The sequence below is a fragment of the Hipposideros armiger genome, unplaced genomic scaffold, assembly GCF_001890085.2.
Source record: "Hipposideros armiger isolate ML-2016 unplaced genomic scaffold, ASM189008v1 scaffold_326, whole genome shotgun sequence".
Classification (NCBI taxonomy): domain Eukaryota; kingdom Metazoa; phylum Chordata; class Mammalia; order Chiroptera; family Hipposideridae; genus Hipposideros; species Hipposideros armiger.
Window position 1 is genome coordinate 1,239,734 of NW_017731676.1, and position 15,137 is coordinate 1,254,870.

General features: G+C 36.7%; 1 protein-coding gene across 11 annotated transcripts in view; it reads left to right on the forward strand.

The window, feature by feature from the left end:
- CACNA2D1 (calcium voltage-gated channel auxiliary subunit alpha2delta 1) overlaps nucleotides 1-15,137 on the forward strand; it is a 484,358-nt gene that overhangs the window by 197,305 nt on the left and 271,916 nt on the right. The gene's annotated exons all lie outside the window — the stretch shown is intronic.

Below are 15,137 nucleotides of genomic sequence, written 5' to 3' on the forward strand. Positions count from 1 at the left end.
CCATTGTTATCATAGTCATAAGACTTTAAGTTATTTATACTGAAAACAAATATTGACATGGAGAGTTTGTAGCCTACCTTTTGGAAACAACTTTGTATACAGAGGGAAAAAAAAATCCAGTTTTGGCCCAATTGCTCTCTAAAATGGCATGTGAAAAGTTATATGAAATTGTATGTATAAATCTTTCTACTTAAAATATGAAAACAGATGGTTGTGAAGTAAGCAGGTATAAATCATGTTATGCAAATACAACTACTATTGCTGAATTGTTTTAGTGAAACATAATCCTTTTGGTTTTGATGTGGTTGTAAGAATGGAAATGAAAAAAGGTCTTGGAATGTAATAGTATGTGCCAATGATAGACATTCAGAGGCTGTCCCGATCCGTGCCAGTTTGATATTACTATTTTAATCAGGTCCACCTTACTTAATCTCATGGGATAAACTATCTTCAGTGAAGAAGTGGAAAAGCTAGCAGACATAAATGAATATTTCAGTAAAGGTCACAAAGAATTTACCAGAGCTTCGCCTGATTAAAAAATATCTGTGAAGGCAAAACTAATCTCTGGTGTTAAAAGTTAGAGCACAAGGGACGTTTCCGGAATACTGGTAATTTCCGTTTTTTTTTTTTTTGGCATGAGTGCATCGTATGAGTGCTTGTACCTTGCTAAAATCATTATGATTTATACATTTTTCTGTCTGTATACTATTTTCAACCATAAGTTAATTTAAAAAATACTTGTGAACACCTGTAGAAAATTATAAAGTTCATATTATGAAAATATTGATAAGTCAAGGATAAAATGTTCTCTGGAACATATTTTTATGCAGAATTCAGTCTAGGATGCTTTAGAATTAATTCTTTCACCTAAAATAAGTTTCATGAATTGTTTCTTTTCTATAATTAACTGGAAGTCAGGAAAGAAAAGGTTGTCTTCTAAAATGATCAGTTAATTGCTTTCACGTCATAAGAAATTAGCTGATTTCAAATTTTACAAAGGTTCTGCTTGAAAACAGTCCTGAAGCATCTATATTATTAGTTTATTAATTTTTTTCTTAGGGCTACTGTGGTAGAAACAGTGTGGACTGTGCTTTACCCTGAATTTTGTAAAAATGGGAGCAGTTATTATATACTTTGCATTTTTAAATTAGACGACACATGAGAAAGTCTATGATACAAGGTATGGACATAATGTGTTTTCAATAAAAATTAGGTTTTGTTTTGTTTTTTTTTCTTTTTCCTCCATGGGGATTTCACCTCAATCTACAGCTGGAAATGGATGAATTTACTGACTTGCTGACAATACAAAAAAGTGAACATTTGTTACTTTGAAATACACATCATGTTAGGGAAGCATTAGCCAGATGAAAAAGTCTTTTGTATTGTAGATGGTAGCGTGTGATGTGAGTATGGGCCAAATGAGGATGGTATCCTAATTTGGGTTGCTACTTAGTTTTAAATTTTAATACTGTGACTATTAAAATTTATAAAACTGGCAAAATTATTTTGAACACAATAAATAAATGCATTCTCTCTGACCTCATACTCCTGTTGCTGGATACATACAGGCATACTCAAAAAATAGTTTAAGGGCCGGCCGAGTGGCGCGATGGTTAAGAACTGGCTTGGGATGCCAGAGGGCCCCGGTTCGGATTCCACATAGGAGGGCCAGTGACACTGCCCTCCACAGCTAAGATGCTGAACAACAGCTCAACCTGGAGCTGGGCTACCATGAGTCGCCGGTGGCGGCGTAGGCTGCAGTCCCTGTGGCAGTGGGTTGCCATGGGCTACCGCGTGTAGCCAGCAGCCAGCGTGAGCGGCCAGCAGCCGCACCGGCGACTGATCTGCCTCGCCAGAAAAGAGCACAATGATGGTGCCAGCTTGGGCCAGTGAAGCAACGACCTCCACAACTAGATTGAAGAACAAAAAACGACAGCAACTTGTCTGTTCCCCTTCCCCCAATTCCCCAGCGCTGTTCCCCTCCCTGCAATTCCCCAATAAAAATCTTTAAAAAAAAATAGTTTAAAAAGAAGGAAAAAGGCTACAACACCACAAAGATAGAAAATTATAGTCTAAATATTACATAAGAATAGAGCAGTTAGAATTCTAATTCTAATGTAGTCAGTGGGTAGAGTATTATATAATTTAAAAATAAATATTACGAAGTGTTTCATGAGGTAAAGTGAAATTTGAAAAGTCAATACATAACATGATTACCATTATTTATTATAATTATACAATTGAAAAAAAGATGTTACAAGAATTAGGAAACATAAACACTTCTTGAGTTAAAGTAGTGGGATTTGGGGTGCTAGTGTCTCTTTAATGTTGTTATAATTTAAGCTTTTCCACTTGGGAGAAGGAGAGTACATGATAAACATAAGAGCAGTTGCTTTTTAATTCGACCAAGGGCATTTATCCTGACATACTGATTTCTGTTTACCATATAAAGTGATTAAGTGTATAAAAATCTTACAAAATTGAGGTGCTTCGTCCTGGAGTTGTGTTAGTGTTTGGTTCCCTCCAAAACATATCACTGAAGTTTGACCTGAACATCTCTTAGAAAATTTAAAAGGTAAATGTAAATTATTTAACAAGCACAGTTAATGTAGCAGCGAATATGAATGTGCTATAGCCTCTGAAAGCTCCCAGGTGTGGTGGCTTACCTCTGATTCCTATTCCTCCTTCTTGTGCCCAATTCTACCTATATTCACATCAGAGCAGAATCTTTCTTTATCCAGCCTGAAGGTTGGAGGGCACTTATGTGAATGCATAGGTGAGCAGTCTGTGTAACCAGGGCAGGTAAAATGTAAACATTTATTTTCCTTTCTCTTTTGGTTCAAATTCTTTCCAACCTCCTCCCACGGAAGGGCACTGGTTTGTCTGCGGGTTCTCAGTGCTGTGCAGTCGGGCCAGAAGCACAAACAACAAAAGAAGGGCTGAGAAGGAAAATTTAATTAATTTTATCAAGTGTCCTACCACCTCATTAAAAGAACTTTTCAAGGGGAACATTTGCTGACATGGCTTTTTGAAGATTCATTTATTCCACAGACACTTAGCCAGAGCCTTCTATGTATGAGAGGTACGGATGTAGGAATATAAAGATGAATTTGACCTGGTCCCTGCCTCAAACTCGAAGAGCTTTTGTAAGGGAAAAGTTTGACCTCCTTAATTTTAAGGCTCTCTAAAATGCAAGCAGCTTCTTCCTTTTTTATACTACATAAAAAAGAAAACCAACGATGCTTTTATTATACTGACATTCTCAGATATAGACATATATTTCTAGGAGATGTAATAATTTACATTTCACATAAGCTAGTCTGTGTATTTCTAGAAGTAAAACTGGCATAATACGAATATCTGCAGTGTTCCTTTTATTTTTTTAAAAAGACAGTAAAACCTTGGATTGTGAGTAACATGGTTTGGGAGTGTTCTGCAAGACAAACAAACATTTGTAATACATTGTAACATGGTAAATGAGTGATGTCTTGCAATACGAGTAGCTTGTTTCCAGAATGAATTATGCTCGTAAACCAAGGGGTGTGTGTGTAGATAGATAGATAGATAGATAGATAGATAGATAGATAGATACCCTTTAAAATAACACTAGCATGATAGAAAATATAAGATGGGATTGTATTTATTTGTACACTAAATTTCTTCTTTTATTTATTTATTTATTTGTTTTAAAGATTTTATTGGGGAAGGGAACAGTGTTGGGCAATTGGGGAAGGGGAACATTGTGTTTTTCCAGGACCCATCAGCTCCAAGTCAACTTGTTGTCCTTCAATCTTAATTGTGGAGGGTGCAGCTCAGCTCCAAGTCCAGTCGCCACTTTCAATCTGGTTGCAGGGTTTGGGTGGGGGGAAAGGGGGTGCAGCCCACCATCCCATGCGGGAATCTAACCAGCAACCTTGTTGTTAGGAGCATGTGCTCTCACCAGCTGAGCCACCCTACCACCTGTTGGCAGCTCAGCCATAGCTCAGCTCGGTTGCAGCTCACTGGCCCATGTGGGAATCTAACCGGTGACCCTATTGCTCAGAGCTTGCGTTCTTAACCAATTGTGCCAACCGGCCGGCCTCTTCCTTTAGTTTTAATTGAGCACCAACGCACAATTCCCATGATTTTCTTGATTTAGATTAAAGAGTATTTTCTGTGTCTATCACAGTGAAACATATGCATACACTATGATCCTACAATCTTGGATACATTCCTTGTAGAAATATCTAATTTGTGAAAAGATGTTCAGTAGGATATTCACAGCAGCACTATTTTTCATAGCCCCAAACTAAAAATAACCCAAATGTCCGTTAACAATAAAATGGATACATAAACTGTGGTATATTTATTACATTGGAATATCACATGGTGGTGAGAAAGGGGTAATAAGGACAAAACTGAAACCTTACATCAAGTGACAGAAGCTAGACACCAAATGTAGACACTGCTCTCTGATTCCCTATCACTAAAATATGAAGCAGGCCAGACTACTCTCAGTTAGCAGAGAGGTCTTCCTTTTGGGGGGAGACTCTGGTGCCTGTAAGAGAGCACAAAAAAGGGTATGTTAGGGCTGCTAGTTTCATGGAGTTTTTTTTTATTACCTGGGGGGTGATTCCACAAGTGTATTTAGTTTGTGAAAATTCACTGAGTTTTACATTTATGATATGTGTACTTTTCTGTATGTGTATTATTCTTGAACACAGTTTCAAAATTAACAGTCAAGTAAATGAATACATGGAAAAGTGTAACAGGATAGGGAGCTATGACTGTAATGTTCATGCTTTTCATCCACCAAACTCTTTGTGGGAAACAATGAAGACCACACAATTAGAAAAAAAACAGAGGCTTTTTATTGAGGTTTTTATAGCAGCCACTATCAGTTGCATGTGGCAGAGACCCAAAGGTAAGGAGGGGCGTGGGAAAGCGTTACAGTGAAAAAAAGGAAGGCTTCACGTGTGCGACTGGATGCTGTTGTCATAAGAAGCTGGAGGTGGGCCGGCTGGAAGCGAGGAGTCTTATGTGAGCCGTATGGGGAGCACAATTGGCTTTTCTGGTGAAGTCTTGACTTGAAAGCCCCGACAGAAAAACAGAGGAGCTGGCAGCCTTTGACGGAGTTCTTCTGAGAGTTCTGGGCAAGTTGCTGCAAGGTTGTGGTTTGGCTTCCCAAGCTGGTTGTTTCAGAGGTTGTGGGTGAGAGTTGTGTTGTCATATACGGTCTGAGCATTCATTGTCTGTTTGAATATTCAGTCTCAGCATAGAAGGAACCATGTGGAGTCATCAGATGGTGTACGAATGGATGTGGTCTGACAGGATCTCACATTTGGTGCGTTTTGGATTTAAGGCTTGGTTGCTTGAATTTTGGGAACTAGGCATGTGATTTATCAGTTCTCCCAAAAGTAATTTGACTATGAGAAATTACCTGCTAAACTATTCTAATGCCATTTCTACTGAACTAATCTAACATATTTGAATGGAAGAACTATTTATGTAAAGTGCTAGGTGTATCTTGTTCAATAATTGGACATTCTCTTACTTGATGGGGAGTTTGTTCAGAAATAGTCATTAAATGTTATTAAAAACAAAAAAGACAGGAGTCTCTGTAATTATATATTTGGAGTAGTAGTTCTCAATCTGAGTGAATATCAAATCTGCCGTGGTACTGGTCCTATCAGCACAGGTAGAGGTGTCAGTGTAATTGACAGGACCTGGGACCCATGCACTACTAGTTATTTTTTAAGATCTGCTTGTGATTTCAATATGTGGTTAGTGTTGAAATCTATTGGCTTAGTGCAAAGGTTGTAAAATGAAATTTTATGTATACCAGGGGTGCCCCCCAAAAAGAATACACATTTTAAGAGATGTTATCTATGCTCAATCAGTAGTTCGCAGTAATCAGAAGTGTCTGGACACTGATGGTAACCACTTTGAGCACCTCTAGTAATTGCAGAAGTCAAACATGACTTGTATTCATTTTTATTATTCATATATATTGAGTATTACAATTATAGTTTTTTTCCTTTTTTAAAATGTGTATACATTTTTTTAGCACCGTGTGTGTGTGTGTGTGTGTGTGTGTGTGTGTGTGTATTTGACTTCATGCTATTTTCTGGTGTTATATCAAGTGTTTTACATACACAATTTTATTAAATTATGAACATCCTATGAGGTTGTTGTTATCTTCTGTTTAACGATGAGGAAACTGAAGCTTGTAGTTAAATAACGTACCTATAGCGATTAAATAATTTAGAGTCACACAACTATAGGTACATGAGCCCTATTTACACACACAAAATCTGACTTAAATTGAAGTGAGGCTATGTGTAGCCTTTCTTTATTCCACGTAGTATAAATATTCAGACATTTCACTGTGTTAGAAAACTGGGTCCTGGCAATGTTAATATAATGTACAGAATATTTATCATAGTTCCTTTCTAAAATTAAAAATGAAATTCTAAATTCCAAACAATCTTCCCTCAAGGTTTTAGATAAAGGCTTATGGACCTGGATAAGTAGCAGAACAGAAGCAGGTCTAATCAAATCCAGAAGAAATCATGTGTTTCTCTACTTTTTCTGTGCGACTTATTTCGCTTAGCATAATAATCTCAAGGTCCATCCATTTTGTTGCAGATGGCACCATATGATTTCACTGATATGTGTGATACAAAACTGAAAGCAACAAAGGAACAAGACAAACAAAGAAAGAAACAAAAACTCATGCACAGACAATAGTTTAGTGGTTACCAGAGGGTAAGGAGGAAGGGGGGTAGAAGAGGGTAAAAGGGACCAAGTATATGGTGATGGAAGGAGAACTGACTCTGGGTGGTGAACATACAATGTGATATATCGATGATGTATTACAGAATTTCACACTTGAAACCCATGTAATTTTACTAACCATTGTTGCTCCAATAAATTTTAATTAAAAAAAAAATCCAGAGGAACCTCTCTTAACTACTAGGCTATACTGCTATCATGTGATATTTTTATTAAGCTATGTTAATCTAATAAATTTCCCTTCTTTATTCTAAGAACATATTTATTCAAAAAACCCAAGCCAGTCACTATTATTGAGAGGTCTGTAATTTCAGGCTTGATACTTGACTCTATTGTATCTTCTCAGGGCTCAAAACCTATCTTGGAGCCTTTTCCAGAATCAGTACCTAACTTTTGACTGTGTCGTTTTTACCATTTATTTATTTTTTTTTCCTTTTGGAAGATCAGTTGCGCTTACGTATCTTGGCTCTTAAAGCCCTTTTCCTGTTTTCCGTGAGCCATTTAAGACCATGACAGTAGCTTCAGCTGACTAATTTTCTACTTCACCCAGTCTGTGGCATACTCTTTCAGGCTAAAGGTCCTGAGTTCATTTAGAATGAGTAAATTGTTCTCCCAGAGTGGGGAAATGGGTACGGTTTTATTATTTTTTCCAACTCTTTATGTCCTACAGGCTATATTGACCTCTCTAGCAACATCTTTCAATTTTATTAATCTGCATCCAAAATTTTAAAAATGGTATTTTAAATTATTAACATGAATTTTGAGAAGTAAAAAATAACAAGGTAGTGTAAAATTGTTCACTGTCCTTGTGCAAATAAAATTGTGATGTTTTATATATTTTATCTAATGCAAGGGGAGGGCCTCCTAAAACAGTTCTTTTTATATTAAAGTTAAACTGGGCACTGTGTCTGGCTCAACTGATTCTTCATTTAGAAGAAATGTGGACAATATCCAGTATATAATAAAGTATATAAAAACATACAAATTGAGGTTTAATTGAGCAGTGCAAAAGAGAATGGCTAAAATACTTTCTAGGCCTAATATAGGATTAAGACTCTGAATCCCATTTTTCTTCTTCCTTTCAGATATTAATTGTTTTTGTGGTCCATGGATCTGTTCTGATTTCTAATATAGTGGACGATTGAATGAGATCCTCTTCTGTACTTAGAAAGCCTATTCCATTGGTAGCTCAGTTGCTTTTTAATCAATACCTGTGAAGAGCCAATACACTAGCAAGATGACAAAGTATCTCAGTCTGCACAGTTGCCTGAGAAGGTAAATCAGTTCTTCCTTTTCTCCAAAAAGAATGGGTAATAGGGAAAGCCTTTGTTCTAGAAAGGAGTTCTAGGCAATAATTGCTTACCTCCTCTAACATGCAGTTCAATTTCTTTGTTGAAGGGTTGTTGTGAGGGAAGATGAGAAAATATGTGAGAAATGCCTACAAGAGTGTGAGTCAGCCTTCAATACAGGGGTCTGCAGTGCAGCAGAGGTGGCGGGGGTGATGATGAGAGAGAGCATTTTGAGCTGTTAGTAACTCTGTGAATCAATGAGAACCAATGAGTCTTTGGTGTAAGAAAGTTTCTTGGCCATAAATGTGATTATTAGTCACCTGTACTTTGCAAAAGATGTCTAAGAAGTACTACCTAGGAAACTAGTTAAATAAACAGCTCCCTAGGACACAATTTTTTTTTTCAAATTTGGTATTAAAACAACATTAAAGTAGAATCATGTTGGGTTTCCTAACATGCATTTTACATTTTGCAATTGGTTTTATTTTGACTGGTAGATAAACTATAATCTTTGTAACATTTAGTTTCTCTGTAGACCCTAGTCCTACCTCAAGACTACATTTGAATGGAAAGCCATTATTAATATGTATTGGTGCTCAATTAAATGGGCCATTGATACCATTTTCAAATACCTTTATGCTACAAGAAAACAATAATCAAAGGGACCACTCTTGTCCACTTAACACCTTAATAAACAGCAATTTATGTAGGATGACTGTTTCCCCGAAGAAAAGACTTGGTTGAGTATCATATAAAGCCTCTCTATGATAGATAGATAGATAGATAGATAGATAGATAGATAGATAGATAGATAGATAGGGAAAAAAGATATGTGTGTACATATAAAATATACAAATATTATATATCAACTATTTTGTCATAATTATATTGTATAGTCTTTTTCTAATCCTCTGTTAGGTCATTGATTTCCTTGAAACACTATGTACAAAATTAAACTTTTCCCAGAAAGACTGATGTATAGATGTCTACACAAAATTCTGTGGACAGTTTCTAGAGATAAATGGAACACCTGAATCTAATTCTGGTAGGTGGTTCATGAATCTCAGAATCCGCATTATTCTTCAATGAAGTTGAGTTGGAAAGAAAAATCTAAGTGAGTAGATTAATATTATAATGTGTTTACAGCAGTACAGAGTAGGTAAGCCACTCAGCTGTCTTTTTCAGTGAAAAAAGCTTATTCTTAATTTTTACTTGAGCAATTTCTTCCCTTGTTTACTAGCTGTGTCCATAGTGATTTAATTCCATAATCAGCATAGCCTATGGCATGTGTTGTCCGTTACATAAACACTTCTGTTCTTAATTTTTCTTGTTCCTTGCATCAATTCTGCCAATTTATTTTCCACATTTGACCCCTTTTTAGCAAACTAACAAGGTCACTTACACCAAAATTATTGTGTACACATAAATGAGAAAACAGAAAATGATAAGAGAGAGGAAAAGAACACTTTTTATATAAGTCTAAGTATTTAACTTTTTGGCTTATCACATAGTTGATATATTTTTACATTAGACAGTCTTATCAAGCATACATTTTGTGTGCCATTAGTAATCTATGTTTGTTTTCCAACAGTGGAATATTCCAACTTAGGTTTGACTCTCCCATCCAAATAAGAGCAAAAATTTCATCTGTCATTGCACGTTTTGCTTTGCGGCGGGGAATACCCAGATGCCATGAGGAGAAAAATGGGGCCTGGAGAATAGTAAGCAGCCTCTGCCTGATTGATGCACAAGAACAGCTCCACAGTCTGTATGAAATATCGAGTGTGGGCTGACTGAGAAATAGGTCTTGTCTTATTTCTTACCCTTCCTAACATGACAGGAAAAAAATGCTCTTTGAATTGTAACAAATCATTGGACACATAGTAACAGTAGATCAAAATGATTTTATGAACCCTACAAGAAAATGACTGTAGAGAGACCAAACTAGTTTTGTCCTGGAGCTCTTTTTGGAAATTAGTGTGTGGATTCAGCTAGACCCTGGAATTGGCATGCCTGAGTTCAAAACTAGGCTCTTATCATTTACTCTGTTACCTTGGTTTAGTTGTATAACTTATGAAACCTCAGCTTTTCAACTGCCAAACGGGGACAATCATTATACCGATATTTTAAGTTTTGTGTGAGGACTAAATCAGTAAGGAAGCACTCAATTAATATGACCTGTTCTTAATTTTTTATTTAAGGCAATGAAAAATATGTTGCTATGATTTAATCATTCTTCCTACTATCCAGCAGTTTTAGAAATTATTATCAATAGCATATTCATACATTCAGCAAAATTTTTTTGAGGGTCCACTGTGTACCAGGTGCTGCTTTAGATGCTGGACAAACAGCAGTGAAAACAGTAACAGGTGGGGCTGAGAGGTGGCTAAGGTGGGATGATGATGGAGGAATATTTGAGGAGAAAATTGAAGTTAAACTAAGGGAAGTGGAGGGACCAGCACTCCAGGCAGGGGGTTATCAGAGGGAGCCAGGCTCCAGGGTGAGTGTGCTTTGCACGTACAAGGAACCAGAAGGAGGCCAGAGAGGTAGTGGCAGGGATGTCACGTTGAGAGATGAGATTGGGTGGTAGGGGTGGGGGAGCACATCATGTCAGCTCTTCCAGGTGGAAGGAAGAGGAGCCATCAGATGGTTTCGAGAAGGAAAGTGCCATATCTCATTTACACTGTAAAAAGCATCACTACTGCTACTGTGTGGAGAAGGAGGGGGCACCATTAGAATCACGTCAGTTAGGACCGGTCACAGTAGTTTAAGTTAGGACTGTGTTTTGGACTAGCCTGATAGTGGCAAAAGCGCAAAAAAAGGCCCGATAACATACTGAATACCTACCATGAGCCAGACACATTACGTATATATTGTCTAATGCACACAACGGCCCTAAAAGGGAAATGTCATTACCATTCAAAAGTATGTTTGCCCAAGGTCGCGCAACTAAAGTGCAAGTATTGCAAGATGCTCTTTCTACAGCCAACAGTAAAAGAGTAAAGGAAAATTAAAAGCTCTTCACATCAACCATGTTGCCTAGCTAAGTAAACTTTTTTTTTTTCATATATGCGATAGATATTTTCAACCCGAGTGGATATCTCAGGAAGAAATAATGGCAGCTGAGAGCATGGAAGAGGTTGTACAGCAGGTTTTGGAGATTTTAATATTTCGAGATCCAAGTCCTAAACTTCTCATTTTAAAGTGAGCTGAACAGCAATTTAGCATTTTAAAATAAAGCACTAGAAGCAAAGTACAAAGCACTAACAATAACCAAAAATCATGAAAAAGCTTTTACTTTTAATTGATATTCACTTATTCAATAAATAATCATAATTATTTATTATCTAGTATGTAGCAAGTACTGTATTAGATACTTGGAATAAAAAGTGAATAAGACATGATACCTGCTCTCAAGAGCTTAGCTATAATAAATGGTAATGGCCTGTATTAAAGGAAAAAATGAAGTGTTCAATTATAAATTAGAAAGCAGTAAGCAGTTTGTGTGTGTCTCAAGGATGATAGGAAGTCTTCAGAGAGGTGAAATCATTTGTGATAGATCATCTCTTCTGTTACAGAGGGACACAATGGAAAAGTCACTTGATCCATGCAGTGAAAATCTCCATTCTTCAGGATATATAACTGTATTCACAGATACATATTCGTATGACTGCAGTACAGGTATATACCGTATTTCCCCATGTATAAAACGCACCCTTTTTCGAAAAATTTGGGGTCTAAAAACAGTGCGTCTTATACAGTGGTTGTAGATCTTTTTTTACTTGCATGTCCCGCTTTTTTCGTGCTTGTTTTTGTGCTCATACAGCCACTGTATAAGATGCACCCAGTTTTTAGACCCCAAATTTTTCAAAAAAGGGTGCGTCTTATACATGGGGAAATCCGGTATGTAACCTGTCTGTAGTCTTGGGCAGCTCTTCTGGCCATCCAGAGCTCAATGACCACGGATCAGATTAGCGGATGATCATTATTCTCCTAGAAGTTTCTTCTAAGAAGCTCCGTTACTAGCTGAGTGTTATCAGAATCCCTGGCATACAGTAATGACTCTGTTTGGCCCTTCCACTCTCTACTGGCTTCAATTTGAGCCATATTTTTTCACTGCTCCTTTGGATCCTGTGAGCAGTGGGTTCTTTCCTCCTTACACCACTCAGCACAATCCTCATTTTTGCTCAATTAAAAATAATATTGTGCTAGCACCTAAAGAAACGGGTCCTACTTTTGAGTAGGGCCTGGGATTTCCTCATATATTAGGTAAAAACCTTTGACTTTATAGATAGATTAAAAGGAACCTTGGGCCGGCCAAGTGGCTCAGCTGGTTAAGAGCTGACTTGGGAGTGCCAGCTCTGGGCAGCAGGGCCGCGGTTCGGATCCCACATTGAGGGCCAGTGATGCTGCCCTCTACAGCTAAGATGCTGAACAACAGCTCAACCTGAAGCTGGGCTGCTGTGAGTCGCCAGTGACAGCGTGGGCTGCAGTGGGGCTGCAGTGGGCTTCCGTGAGTCACGTGAGTGGCCGGCAGCTGGTGTGAGCGGCCGACCAATGACCGGCAACCGACTGATTGCCTCACCCAGGAAGAGCACAATGATCATACCAACATGGGCCAGTGAAGCAGTGTCCTCCACAACTAGTCTGAAGAACAAAAAAACAGCAATTTGTCTACCTGTCTGTTCCCCTTCCCCGATTCCCCAATAAAAACTTAAAAAAAATAAAAAAGGAACCTCATGTTTTCCTTTTTTATTATACCTGAGAGGCCTTTCACCACCCCAAAACGGCAGAGTTTTTTATTTTATTTTTTATGGAAACTTCCATGCATTTATTCTGAGCATATTTATTTGCCCAAAGTTATACGCACGTGTACAGTTCTTGTGACTCACAGTGTGGTCCATGGACCACCAGCATTGGCAATGCCAGGGAAATTGTGAACTGCATAGCTTTTTAGACTACAAGAGTTTTTCTGATATCAAAATCATGACTATTTACTTTAGAAGCACCATTGTGGAAAATATATTGTAACTTCTCCTGCAGCTATTTTGATATGCTACCAGAATTTGTAGCTAACTAACATTTTTGTAACGGTGAACAGATTTAACAGTTAGTTGCTTCACCCTGAGGTTGGAAATCTAAGGCCCGTCATGGCTCTGATAGGAATCTTGAGAATATATTGCAGGAACAGCGTTTTATATGTAATATTCAATCCTGAAGCATAATATTTATTTGACATGTATATAATGCAACAGTGTTTTAGAAGTTGTCTATATTAAAACACTCAAACATAGTGGTTCTCAAAGTGTGGCCCAGAGGCAACTAGAAGTTTCCAGAAATTTTCAGAAGGCCTACAAGGTATTTACAAACCATGCATGGTTAAAAAATACACTCCATGTGCTAGACAGACCAATAAGTTTTAATGTAATAGAGAATGAAAACTTCATTGATAAAGTTTCAGATTCCACATTTCACTAAACTTTAAGAAAATTTAAGAAATATCCACTTTTTACATTTGGCGTAGTATCACAAAAGATTATCCATGATTATCTATAAAGGCTATTCAAATATTTTCTTTTCAAACTACAGATCGCTGCCATTCTTCTCACTGTTTTCTTTTTAAAACTAGTTACTTTTTCATTAAAATATGTCATTAAATCATGTAATGGGATTATTACTTTTATTAAATGAATGAATAGTAGATAATAGTTTTAAAATGTATCAGTTTAATTCTTAATAGGGTAAATATTTGTAGATATAACTCACAAAGAAATTTTTTGGGGGTCCTCAATAAATTTTAGGAGCATGAATGGGTCATGAGACCAAAACATTTGAGAAATGTTGGCGTAACAAAATTGTATTCCATGGCATAAAGATGTGCATTGACTGCAACAAAACACAATAAAGATGCATGTAACCTAGGCAGCTAATTTTCTAAAATAGGTTTACATTGATTTTTGAGTATGAAAATCTGCATCTCATGGGTTTTTAAAAATAATTGCTGTCATTCTGTTGATTTATATCAGACCTGTAATACCAAGTTCTCAAAGGTATTTTCTTTTTGGACTCTCTTTGGATTGACCAAACAACAAATGCCTAGAATTTTTCATAGGTGTTAACAAATACTGACACGATTAAAGGTATGTTCTGTGTCCTCTTTTGTGGAGCAGAAACAAAGTGTTGTTACTCCTAATTTTATTGCTATGGACTGAATATTTTTTCCCCCAAAATTCATATATTGAAACCCAAACCTCTAATGTGGTGGTATTTGCAGGTGGCACCCTTGGGGAGTAAATAGAGTTAGATTAGGTCATTAGGGTGTAGCCTTCATGAATGTATTAATGATCTTATATATAAAAAAGTAAGACCCTTAGGATCAAGGAAAGGCCATGTGAGGACATAAGCAGGCAGAGGACTTTACCAAGAACCCAACTGAACTGGCACCCTGATCTTGGACTTCCAGCCTTCTATACTTTAAATGTTTGAGTTTAAGGTACCCATTCTATGGTAATTTGTGATAGCAGCCCAAACTGACTGATAACGCTTATACAAGTTTTCTACTAATAATGTCTGTGATTCTTAACATTCTCAAAAGCCGTACTTGCTATTTTTAAAGAACAAACCAATTAACAAACCAACAGCAATCTTTAGATCATGAAAAGGGAAAATTATCATCATTTCATGAAGCTTCTACACATTGACACTATTGTAGGCTTTTTTCTATGTCTAAATTATTTTGTACGGATATTCTACTCTTTGGTAGATACCTTTAATGTTGATATTTAAATGTTCTCATCAGAATAAAATAAAATTAAATCATGAAGCATAGATGAGAAACTTGCTCAGAAATTTTCATAACTAAAATGTAGCTGTAATTTAAGGATCAAGTTTGTAATTTTTATTTAAGCATGAATAGGTTTAAAAATTTTTTAATTTTTCTGACATTTTCCTTCTTTATAAAAATGTACACAAGAAAACTTAAAATATATTGTTTTTTATTCAAAGAAAATAACTTTCCTTTGAAAATCTTTCTAAATTATTAAAACGTAACTTAATATCACCTAGCTGCTTGGC